Raw genomic sequence first — 13,406 nt, 5'->3', positions numbered from 1 at the left:
TTCTTTTGGACGTTAGCTCCCAACTTTAGTTCATATAACAGAGACGACTATCGTGCGCGCCCGTCAGACGATGGCATGGGGATAGAGATGCAGTGGGGATCGTACGTGTTCTTTTTTTTTTAATAATTAATTAATTAATTAATTTTCTGCTAAATGCTTTTAATCTAGCTACCAGTCAAAATCCCTCGTCTTGATCGATTTTCCTTATTTCTTCACTCAAACTGGTAGCCTTTAAACAATTTATTAAAAATTAGATATAAAAGACATATTACAAGTTTACCCCGACTTTACCGATCGCTTTGCTTTTTCTTTTTTGCTCTCTCCAAATCACATATATAATCATTAATCTACTTTCATCGATCTAAAAATGAGGAAATGTCCAGGTCGACCAAGATTTAGGACCAACTAAAAAGGAACAAGATTATAAATAAACAATATATATATATATATATATATATATATGTATATCCCAAACAATTTACCAACGTTTATAAACTCTAATAATATCTTCAAAACAAATTAAAACTGCTCGCATACATCATGACCACGGATGTTGGGGTTATATATATAGTGTGCATTTTAGATCCAGAAGATCAGAAGAAAAATTAAATTCAGAAAAGTGCAAGCATCAGTAAATGCATATATGTATATATTTTGATGGAATTTGAAGAACACAACACTCTACACAAAGGAAACTTTTATTGATAGAACACTTGAGAATACAACACTTGTTCTTACAAGAACACCTCACTTTCACACAATTCCTTTATTTTGGTGGACACTCACACAAGGCTACACTACACACTCAAGCTTTCAAGCTTACTTCTTGCTTGCTTGCTTGCTTGCTTGCCCAAATGAGAGCACAAGACCCCTATTTATAGTTGTTTAAGAGGGCTAGGAAGTGTGTAGAAGAGTTAATCCTAGCCATACATTACTAAGAAGTTTCTAGAAGAATAAATACTAGCCATACACTTGTATCTTCCTAGAAACTTCATGGTAGATATTTTGTAGGATGTTACTAGAAAGAAGTTCTAGAAAGTTGTTCTAGAATAATCTAAGTTGGTGAGGAATTCTAATACTCCCCCTCATCACCAACTTTCATTTCTCTCAAGTCCAAGCTTCTTCTTAAGCTTCAAAAATGTCTCTGTCTTTAGTGGCTTGGTGAAGATGTCAGCGATTTGGTCTTCAGACTTGCAATATGACAGCATCACAGTCTTCTTTTTAACTTGATGTCGGATGAAATGATATCTTGTCTCTATGTGTTTGCTTCGTCCATGTGCTACCGGATTTTTGGCAAGTGCAATAGCTGACTTGTTGTCGATGAGAATCTCTGTCGGTGCTTCTTGTTGGTGTTGCAATTCCTTCATCAGACTCCTGAGCCATATTGCTTGACACGCACATGTCGATGCTGCTATGTATTCTGCTTCGCAACTTGATAGAGCGACGACAGACTGCTTCTTTGATGACCATGAGAATGTTGCTGATCCGATATTGAACATGTAGCCAGATGTGCTCTTTCTTTCATCTAAATCTCCACCATAATCGCTGTCGGTGTAGCCGACTAATCTTGAATCTGCACACTGTGTATAAAATAATCCTTGATCAATACTTCCTCGGACATACCTGAGAATTCTCTTGGCTGCTTTGAAATGCTCCTGTCTTGGCTCCTCCATATATCTGCTCACCAGTCCTACCGCGAACACTATGTCGGGCCTGGTGATGGTTAGGTAGCGCAAGCTCCCGACTAAACTCTTGTATAGAGTTGGATCAATATAGCTTCCTGGTGTGTCTCGCCTCAGCTTCACTCCGACTTCTGCAGGAGTTGCGACTGGATTGCAGTTGCTCATGTTGAACTTCTGAAGGATATCCTTTGCATACTTCTTCTGAGAGATGAAGATTCCTTTCTCTGATTGCGACACTTCTACTCCAAGAAAGTATGACATTTCTCCAATGTCAGTCATCTCGAACTCCTTGATCATATTCTTTTTGAACTCCTCGAACATTTTCGGATTGTTGCCGGTGAAGATCATGTCGTCCACGTAGAGACATACGATCATGATGTCTTCATCCTTCTTCTTGGTATAGAGAGAGTGCTCATACGGGCTCCGATGGAATCCGTTCTTCTGGAAGTATGCATCGATTCTGGCATTCCATGCTCTGGGCGCTTGCTTCAGTCCATACAATGCCTTCTTCAGCTTGTAGACTTTGTCTTCTTGATTCTTCACCTCGTACCCTGGTGGTTGCTTGATGTAGACTTCTTCTTCTAAGTAGCCGTTCAGGAATGCAGACTTCACGTCCATCTGGTAGATCTTCCACCGGTTCTGTGCTGCCAATGCGATAATGAGTCGGATGGTGTCGATCCTCGCGACTGGTGCGAACACTTCTTCATAGTCAACTCCTTCTCGCTGACTATAGCCTTTTGCAACAAGCCTGGCCTTGTACTTCTCGATTCCGCCATCTTGATTTGTCTTTGTCTTGTACACCCACTTTACTCCGATTGGTTTATGGCCTTCAGGTAAGGTAGTGAGCTCCCATGTGTCATTTCTCTTGATTGCCTCGATCTCGTCATCCATGGCTTTTCTCCACTTATCTTCTTGAGCAGCTTCTTCATAGCTGACCGGATCACATTCTGCAAACAAGCAGAATAGTGTGTAGTCATCCATCATCTCGACAGGCTCTGTATCGTCGTACAGATCTCTTAGGCTTCTCATCCTCCTTGTTGCTCCCCCTGAAGAGCTTCCTTCACTTGAGCTGGATGATGTCGGCGTTGATGTTGGGGTTGATGGAGCTGGACTATTAGGTGGACTTTGTTCTGGTCTTCCAACCTCCTGCAAGTCATCATCATTATCTTCAAAGAACATACCTTTAATATTTTTATCTTCATCGGTCCATTTCCAATAATCTTCTTCATCGAACTCCACGTCTCTTGAAATGATCATCTTCTTTGTAACTGGATTGTAGAGCTTGTATGCTTTTGTCCTCCTCTCGTACCCAACGAATATGCACTTTTCTCCTCGATCGTCCAACTTCTTTCTTTTCTGCTCCGGGATGTGTGCATATGCAATACACCCAAACACCTTCAGGTGGTTGACACTTGGCTTGATGTTGCTCCACATCTCCAATGGTGTCTTGAACTTGACGCTCTTTGTCGGACATCTGTTGAGGAGGTAAACTGCACAGTCCACGGCTTCAGCCCAGTAAGTCTTTGGCAGGTACTTGCTCTTCAACATGCTTCTGACCATATCAAGAATGGTACGATTCTTCCGCTCTGCTATGCCATTCTGCTGTGGTGTGTAGGCGGCAGTGAGTTGATGAATTATCCCGTACTGCTTGTTGAAATTGTTGAATGCCTTCGAAGTGTATTCTCCACCTCGATCTGATCGGAGCACTTTGATGTGGTACCCACTTTGCTTTTCTACCATCTCCTTGAATTCTTTGAATTTCTCCAGAGCTTCGGATTTCTCCTTCAGGAAATAAACCCAAGTTTTTCTGCTATAATCATCAATAAATGTGAGAAAATACCTGTTTCCTCCAAGAGAGATGACTTCAAATGGTCCTGCAATATCTGTGTGGACCAATTGTAGCAACTCTGTTGCTCTTCTTGACTTTCCAACTTCGAAACTTCTTCTATGTTGTTTGCCCTTCATACAGCCTTCACATAGCTGGTTCGGATGGTTGATTTGCGGCAATCCTTTTACCATTTTCTCCTTCCATAGAAGATTCAGGCCACTGAAAGCGAGATGCCCGAATCGTAGATGCCAGAGCCAAGTCTCGTCTTTTATGATTGACTTCAAGCACTTGACAGGGTCAGCATGAATATTTAAGGTAAACAGTCTATTTCTAGACATGTTCACCTTTGCAATAACTTCATTTTTATTTTTAATAGTGAGGGCAAGGTCTTTTAGATGTATATCATAGCCTCTTTCAAGGAGCTGGCCTAGGCTCAAAATATTATTTCGTAATGCTGGAACATAGTAGACATCAGAGATGTACCTGTTCTCGCCCGTCTTTGTCTGGATCATTATATTGCCCTTGCCTTTCACTGGAATCTTTGACTGATCTCCAAAGGTGACATCTCCTTGTACCGTCTCGTTCAGCTCGGTAAAAAACTCCTTGATGCCGCACATGTGGTTACTGGCACCTGAATCTAGATACCAGATATCTTTATTCTTGCTTTCGCTCTCCTGGTACGTCAACAGGACTGTTGAAGTGTCTGCCTGCTCCCTTTCTACAAAGTTGCTTCTTTCTGCCACTTGATTTGATTTCTCCCAACATTCGTAGCTGAGATGACCGTATCTCTTACATTTGTAACACTGTGGCTGAGATCTGTCCTCATGGTAACTTCTTCCTTGTCCTCGTCCTCGTGTGCCACGACCTCGTCCTCGATCGAATGATCGTTCACGATCTCTATTTCGATCTTGATTTTCATGGCCTCCTTGGTACTGTCTCCTACGACCTTGCTGGAAGTTTGAGCCACCTCGAAATGAGCCTCTGCCTCTGTAGCCTCCACGTCCTCTTCGACTATCTTCTTTGATAGTCATCTTACTCTGCAAGGCTTGTTCTAGATTCTCCGCTTGATTTGAACTAATGTTTATATCTTGTTCATAAGCTTGCAGAGAACCTTGCAGCTCATCAATAGATACTTCGGAAAGATCTTTAGACTCTTGTATTGCCGGAATTTCTGCTGCAAGTGACTCTGGTTCAGTGTAGCCATTCTCCACGAGCTCCCACAAGTCTTGCGAGCCGAGCAAGACTTTCATCTGGATACTCCAGTTGTCGTAATTGGTCTTCATCAGCTTCGGAATCTGTGGCTGGATCATGTTCGCCATCTCGTACACGAGCACCTTCGATTGGCCCGGCTAGATCGAACTTTGCTCTGATACCACTTTGATGGAATTTGAAGAACACAACACTCTACACAAAGGAAACTTTTATTGATAGAACACTTGAGAATACAACACTTGTTCTTACAAGAACACCTCACTTTCACACAATTCCTTTATTTTGGTGGACACTCACACAAGGCTACACTACACACTCAAGCTTTCAAGCTTACTTCTTGCTTGCTTGCTTGCTTGCTTGCCCAAATGAGAGCACAAGACCCCTATTTATAGTTGTTTAAGAGGGCTAGGAAGTGTGTAGAAGAGTTAATCCTAGCCATACATTACTAAGAAGTTTCTAGAAGAATAAATACTAGCCATACACTTGTATCTTCCTAGAAACTTCATGGTAGATATTTTGTAGGATGTTACTAGAAAGAAGTTCTAGAAAGTTGTTCTAGAATAATCTAAGTTGGTGAGGAATTCTAATATATTTATATTCCAGTTGAACTTACTCTCGATCATGGTAAAAGGACGAAATGAAGCATCAGGAACAACATCACGAGCAGCGGCGCCATCGATTAGTACCTCCCCTCTGGCGCCATCGATTAGAAAAAAACGAGGAAATATTAGAAGGAAGGTTTAGGACGAACTATAATTAAAAAAGAACCAAGGTCCCAAGCAGTTGTAAGCCTGCAGACAATTAATCCACCAACATTAATTTCTATATAATAACAGGTTCATCAGCATCATATACGGACAGATGCAGGAGATGGAAAACAAAATTTTATTGCATGTCCGTACGTTAGCGAAGCAATATATGCTAGCTGCTAATTAATTGATTAATTAAGCAGCAGGAGCGGCGTCAGGAGCAGCGCCGGCGTCGATATCAGCGTCGGTGACGTCGTCGTTGTGATGAGGCCTGCTGTACGAGGCGTCGCAGTAGGGGGTGCGCCCCTCCCTCCAGCACCGGACGATGTGCGTCATCAGCTCGCGTGCGGACCCCGTTGCTTCGGCCCTGAGCTCCGCGTCTCGGTAGCAGAAATCGAACGAATCCATCGAAATGGACCGGTAGCAGCCATTCTGGATCTTACCGCAGCTGGGATTTGTTTGGACCGGGGGGAGGGAGGGGAGCGTGTGCTGCCGTGTCCTCCCCCTATTAGACACCCTCTTTTGTAGACTGCCATCGAATTCGGCAATAATTACAGTATGTGCCCCGAATCTTTTTTACTTGGGCAGTCGGGCGTTCGTTTGCCGCCCTCGTAAATGGACGATTATACCCTTCAATGTTTCCAAATTTTAAGATGGGTTTGCGGACGGTTTGCCTATACGCACGGGGGTAGTTACGTCCCAAAGGGAAGAACGGTCGTGAGAGTGGCAAGCGGGATTTTAGGCGTCAGAAACGGCGTCGCATGGTTGGCAGCTGGATAATCGTGACAGCATCCCAACCGTTCATCACTAGCCTTTTTATTTTAGTTTATTTTATTTTCCCCATTCTCGTTTTAGTTCGTGGTATTATTTAGTTTTGTTTGCTACTGTACACGTGGCGGAGCTTTAGACCGTCAGCGGATTCTTCCGAGTACCTTTCCGAGAGTAAATTAACGGAAATTTACGGTTTTTATTAATGTGGGATAACCACTACCCGTCCCTTTTTTTCCCTCGAATAATATGTTTAAATGAAGATTTCCAGAAACATTATCGTATTATATCTAAATGTTTAAGCTAGCGAAAAGCTTTTCGGATATAGGTGTAGAATATATCATTCCACAAAATGACAAACAAAAGTAAAAGAAAACTGAATATTAAAAAGAAACTTTCACGACTCGTATTTGATTAAATTTTATTTGATTAGAAACACACTGGAACGCATGCAGCCGAACTGCTCGTGTGGCAAGAGGAATTTTAGTAATGAAGGATCAGTGGGGCATGGACCATTATACCCTCTCTAGCTCCCCGATTTTAATAAAGGGTAGTTTTGTCCAGGGATTTAATATTTGAGCTGCCGGCTGCGATGTCAGAAACAAACTCTCGCGTGCTGATACACGTGGTCACCACCGTTATTCTCCGTCTCTTTATTTGCATTCTTGCTAGAGCTCTATTTTGCTCTTTTATTTTTCTAAACACAAGAAGAAAAAGAAAGAAAGAAACTCTGTTTTGCTTTGCTAATTTATAAATGCAGAATAAATATCTCTTAATTTTCTCCCAACTTGAAAAATAAAGCTACATCAAGCTCCTAAATTAGCTAGTCACGCTGTAATTGCAACCAGTATTTTTACCGATTCTCATTATTGATTTGACCTTTTTAAGAAACCGAAGAGGGATTAGAATTTTAGTACATCGGAAAATCAAAGCCTATAATAGCATGACTTTTATCATTTCCCATCGTCAGGGATTTAATTTTGAGAGCAAATTATATATGAGTAGGTTATGAGATGTTGCGTGCGTGTCATGCACAAAACCTATTTCTATTGGATAGTATACGTCACTTGGTGCTCATGAAGAATATGTGAATTTATCCTTAATTTGCACATGGACCTCTTGCAATATCCCTAACCATATCCCCCTTTAACTCCATTGTTGCAATTACACCCTTTAACTCTAAGTTAACCTAAGTGAAATTAGTTGGTCTACGTGGGATCTGTAAAGAGTCAAAAAAATTAATTAATCCAGGGAGTCTATCAATAATAATGGCGCTACATGCATAATAAATATGTTCAAATCCTACGACTTTCTCTCAAAAAAAGTTCAATCCTGCAGCCAGGGGTATGTGTGCAATTATCATTGTTGTTAACTTAGATAAGCATTAACATAGTTAAAAAAGGATTACTACGGGCCATCAGCATTCAACTCAACTTGTAGCCCGTGGTAGATACACTTCCAAATGAGAGCTAAAATAAATACACACAAACCTAGATTTTTGTTTGCAATTATATAGATATATACATATAGCTCTAATGAATGTAATTAATGTCCTATTGCATCTAATTAAGATAGAATTAATAGGTCGAAATAACTTTTAAGGGATATTATTTAAGAAAAGAGAAGAGTAAGAAATATCCGTAGGTATCAACCAGCATATACATGATTCTAGCTAGTGAATAATAGTTGTCGCGTAGCAAAAATCACGCACAAAAGTGGACGAGAGTATGAACAATCAATTTGTTAGTGGATATATTTAGTTAAATAAATGCCCCCACAACTGAATAATAATTACACGCGAGGCCCTCAAATCCTCCATCCATTTTGGACGTTACCTCCAGTCTGGAGCCAAAGTCGGTGTGGATACATGGACGATTATACCCTCACTCGCTCGCAAAAGTTGTAAAATAATTGTGGTTATTTTTGTCATATCAGAAATCTTGGCGCGCACAAGCCTACGGTTTTTTTATATAATATTTTTATAATGAACTTGTGCTATGTTGTAAGTCTATTTTATTAACAGTGAAAACCCCTTTATTCTTCTCGTTTTTCCTTCTTTCTCTACTTTTGGACGGCAAAGATTGAATTTTGACTAATTAGTTTTATGCGCGAATTCTTTTAATTAAAAATAAATAAATAAAAAGGGCAAAATAATCTAGAAATGTCAATTTTTATTGTTGAAATAAAATCTACAGGAAGTGCAGGCCTTCGCGCGCTCAAACTAGCTAGTACTAGACTACTAGTAGCATGTTAATTAGAGTGATGATACAATTTAAGAATATTGAAACAAGTACATATATACTAGAAGTTAATTTGCTGTACCTTTTTAGCTCCAAGTAATTAATGTAAAAGGAAAAATTCTTCAATGACTCAAAATATGGGATCAATAGAGGGGACAAGTGAGGTGTCCCCCTCTTATTGGATAATGAGTTGGTCATCATTAATGATGACCAACTCATTATCTAATAGGAGGATGACACATCACTTGTCCCCCCAATTGGTCCCATATTTTGGGTCCCTGTAGCAAAGCTCATGTAATAGGTATAGCTTGCTTTTTTTTTCTTTTCCTGCTATGGGAATAGGAGATAACCAGTAATTAATTTAATTTCACCAGTTTAAAAGAATAGAAATGTTAGGGGCACACCGCCAACCACAATCTCAACCACACCTCCTCTCCCTCTATAGTGCATTGGGCTCCACATCAATTTTTTTTAGAAAATTTGATGTGGGACCCAATACACTATAGAGGGAGAGGAGGTGTGGTGGAGGGTGTGGTTGGGGGTGTGCCTCTAGCACCACTCTTAAAAAAATAGGGAAAGTTCTGCGGATCAGGACAAAACCAACTAAAAAGAACAAGATGAAGAGATATCCCAAACAATCCATCAACCTTTCTAATATATAATAGCTAGCCAGCTTCATAACAGGAACGGTATTTTTCTCAATTGACGATGACGATGATGATGAAGCAATAGCATTTGGCACGCATGATGAGCAGTACGTACCTAGCTATGCAGCATGCAGGAGCAGCAAGATCATGAGCACCACCGTGACCATGAGGAGCAGCAGGTTGAAGAACGCCGCGTCACCATTACCATGGTGGAGCGTCATTTTCGTCGACGTCGTCGGAGCCATCACCATCAACATCATGAGCATCATCTTCGTTGTCATCGTTGGAGGAGGAGGGCAGCCAAAAGTCGAGGATGTTTCCGATAAGGTCCCTTCTGGCTTCGGCGGTGCGAGTGACGAACTGGTGGACGGAGTCGATCACCTCCTCGTTGCCGATGCCTCTGAAGTAGAAACCTACCGAATCCATCGAGATGGAGCGCCGGAGGACGGAGAAAGCGTGAGGACGGATGGGCTCGTGATCGGATAGTAGCAGGGGGTCCGATGTGGGATCGCACGTGACCACCACCATCGGAGGAGGAGGAGGGCAGCAAGGCGGAGAACAGCGTCGATCCTGTCCCTCTTCTGGCCTTGACAGTGCTCGTCACGAAACTGCTTCACCGCCTCCATCGGGCCCCGGCGTCGTCGAAGCCTCCGTAGTAGAAAATAAACGGAGTCGATGGAAATGGATCGCCGCGGCGAACGCCGAAGCCGTGGAGGACGGATGGGCTCGTGATCCGGTAAAATCTGGGACGGGTCGGATTTGGATCGCACGTGACCCACACCATTGCACGCCGCCGTTAAGCAGCCATCTGAGCCTTGGTTACTGGATTTGGACGTGGAGAGGGAGTGTGGGGGAGTAACAGTGCAAGTGACGCTGCCAAAATATAGAGGGCAGAGTGGAAGACACGTGGCAATTCCCTATTAGATAATTAGATATTCTCTTTTTGATAATGCCCCAAAGTTCAGTCATAATTACAGGCTGTGTCCCGATGTTTTCTCTGTGTGACGATTATACCCTCTCGTGTCTGGAAATCTTACACGGACGTTAGGGGTAGTTACGTCTTAAGGATACTTTGGGCAGGGCATCTGTGGGGTGCTGCTGGGTACTGATCTATGGCATGGCTACCTTGGGCTCCGATGTAACATTTAAGGACGGTACACAACTTGGGCTTAATTTATGAGGCTTACATATTGTGGAGAGTCCAAAGATGCCACTAGAATAATTTGTATTTGGTAGTCATTCGTTGCTCTTTCAATACCAGAAACCCTCTCTTAAGTTTAGGGGTTATCAGAAAATCTTCCCTAGGTTTAGCGTTGTTGGATCCTTTAAACTTGAGATTTAGTCAGAAACGATCCCGAAAAGTGAAATTTTGATTTATTTTCTAATAAAATGGGTTATCTCATGTTGATGTCAGTTATCTAATAGGGACTTGTATGTGGATTATATGGGGTGTTAGGATCCTCAATCTCCTTTAGACGGCTAGGCTCTGAGCAGCGAATTCTATCCTACACATGAACAACACGTAAGAGGTCGAAGTTGGGATCTCAGGTGGTTCCTTTGAGGATCAATTCAGTAGAGAGATTGAGTGGAGAAGTAGAAAACTTGTGTAGTTTTCTAGCAAAGATTGCTTACCATCAGCATTACACAATAGCTTTTTTTTTTATAGCAGATCCAAAGTGTAGATGGATAACTTCGACCCGAGTCATGCAGGCGGCTCAGTCATCATCAACTTTGCACGTGTCGGCTGTAGAGGGGGATGAGTCACTCAGGCATTTAATATGAGGGTGACAAAATGTACGTAGTTCTAACGATGTCCGATGAGTCATAAAGGCTTTCGAGGAGGAGAAATGATGACTCTGATCATTTATTTAATGTGATGACAATCAACTGTCGGTGTGGGGCCCGAGGACACACCACCTTCCGACTCATCTTCACGAGAGGGTCGACAAGTGACGCCTCTCGTCTCGTTTCTGCGAGTGGGTCGATAAGTACTGTCTTTTTAATCGGCCTCGAAGGTTGTCGACCCGACCTTGCAAAATGAAGAGGAGTGGGGTCGACTCGGATGGTGTGGGCAGATAAGTGCCCGTTTTATCCCTTACTCGCCCCTTTCTTGATCATAAAAATTTCTAAAACTTTCTAGGGAATTTTTGGTAAATATTTGGAAAGTTCTTGCAATTTGTAAAACTTTTAGGAGGATATTTCTGCAATATTTGGGAGGCCATTTGCAATTTTAGAAACTTTTTGCAGGATGTTTGCAAGTTTCTAGGGGTCATTAGCAAATTTCTAGAACTTCTTGGGGATTTTCTATAATTTTTGGGTAAAACTTTGGAGGTGTTCAACCATTATTTGGTGAATCATTTGCAATCTTAGAAACATTTTGGGGGGATTTTTATAATTTTTGGGAGTTAGGCAACTTCTGAAACTTTCTGAGGGTGTTTTCTACAATTGGGTTATTTGATATTTCTAAAACTTTTAGCGGGATTTTCTATAACCTTTTGGGGGTTATTTGTAAATTCTATAAGTTTCAAGGGGTTAAATTTATTTGTTAGTTGTTAAACTTATGAGTTAGTTGGTAAATTTATTAGTTAGTTGTTAAACTTATGTGTTAATTATTAGAATTATGAGTTAATTGTTAACCTTATAAGTTAGTTATTAAAAATATGAGATAGATATTACACCTATTAAACTTAAGGGGAATAGATCCTCTGCATTAATGATTGCAGAAAATGTTTATAACCACATAAGTTAACGGATAATGTTGGTTTATCTAATGAGCGCCATAACTAATAGATTTCTTAATATAAATTAAATAATTAGTATCTTTCGCAGAATCGACTGAGTAGAGAGTTTTTATTGGTGAGTTATATTCACTCTCAATAATCAATAAGCGGCTGTTTGGTTCCCTGTTTTTGAGGGAAAGCCAATGTTGAAAGCCTGCCAAAAGTGTTAAAAATATCACTTTTTGACAGGCTTTCAAGCAAAATCCTCTTTTTTAGATACGTTTTTGCTTAAAGCCTGCCAAAAAAGTGACACTTTGACAGGCTTTCAAGGGAATTTTTTTTTAACCAAACAGCCCCTAAGTAAAAGATCCCAAGACAAACTCAAGGAGGCTAAAGAGAAGGGAACATCGTGTCCATTTCCTATTAGGTATTCTCTTTGGGTGACACTAGGTGCACACCTCCAACCACATCCTAAACCACACCCCCTTTCTCATATGCTACAGTACACAGGGCCTCACATAGGATTTTAAAATTTTAAAATCTCATGTGAGGCCCGGTTTACTGTATCATATGAGAGAGGGGGTATGATTTGAAATGTGGTTGGGGGTGTGCTCCTATCATTTTCCATTCTCTTTTATAAAATGCTTTCGAATTTAGAATAATTACAGTCTGTGTCCCAGATATTCTTTCTTGGACGTTAGCGCCCAAAATATCCTTTCTCGGGACTACCCTCGTCAATGGACGATTGTACCCTTTATTATTTTAGAAATTTAAGATGGATTCGCGGACAGTTTGCGCAAGGTATAGGGGGGGTAATTATGTCCCAAGGGGAAGAAGGTGTCCGGGCTGAGTTTTCAGAAACGGCCTTGCATCGTTTGCTTGCTACTGTATACGAGGCGCAACCTTGGACTGTTTTGACGTGATTCTTCTGACCAACTTTCGGAGAATAACTAAAAGAAAATTTGCGATCTTATTAATGTAGCATAACTAATAATTAGCTATCCCTATTTTTTTTCTCTTGAATAATAAAAAGCAAATAATTGAAAGCAAAAGCACATTATATCCCATCTCATTGCTGATATTTTTTGAGAGTCTACACAAGCATATATATGGGTAGTTCTGTACCAAAAAGTGGAGGCTGTGTCATTAAAAATTTCAGAGCGCATATAGAGATGTAGTTAACACCTACCTTTTTATTTATTTATTATTTTCTCTGCATATCAACTTTCTTGTATCTTTTAAATCGTTTTCATTTACTAGTAAAGCCCCATTTCTTCTTCTTGATTTCCCCTTCTTTCTTGATGTTGGGATGGTCTAGGTTGAATTTAACTCAATGCTTCTACGCATGAATACCGTCCAAAAAATGAAAATAAAATTAAAAGGCAAAATAATAGAAAAAGATTGACTTTCATCATCAAGATAAAGCCTACCACTGAATGTTTTTTCCCCTGCTGAAAGAGGTCCTAGACCGGATCTCGTGACGACAACGAAAATTGGCCCTATTCTCAAACCGCACTGTTTGTGGGAAAAATTCGATGTAAAAAGAAATGAAAGAAAAAT

Source organism: Asparagus officinalis, chromosome 5 (genome assembly GCF_001876935.1).
Source record: "Asparagus officinalis chromosome 5, Aspof.V1, whole genome shotgun sequence".
Taxonomy (NCBI): domain Eukaryota; kingdom Viridiplantae; phylum Streptophyta; class Magnoliopsida; order Asparagales; family Asparagaceae; genus Asparagus; species Asparagus officinalis.
This window is presented reverse-complemented; position numbering follows the sequence as displayed.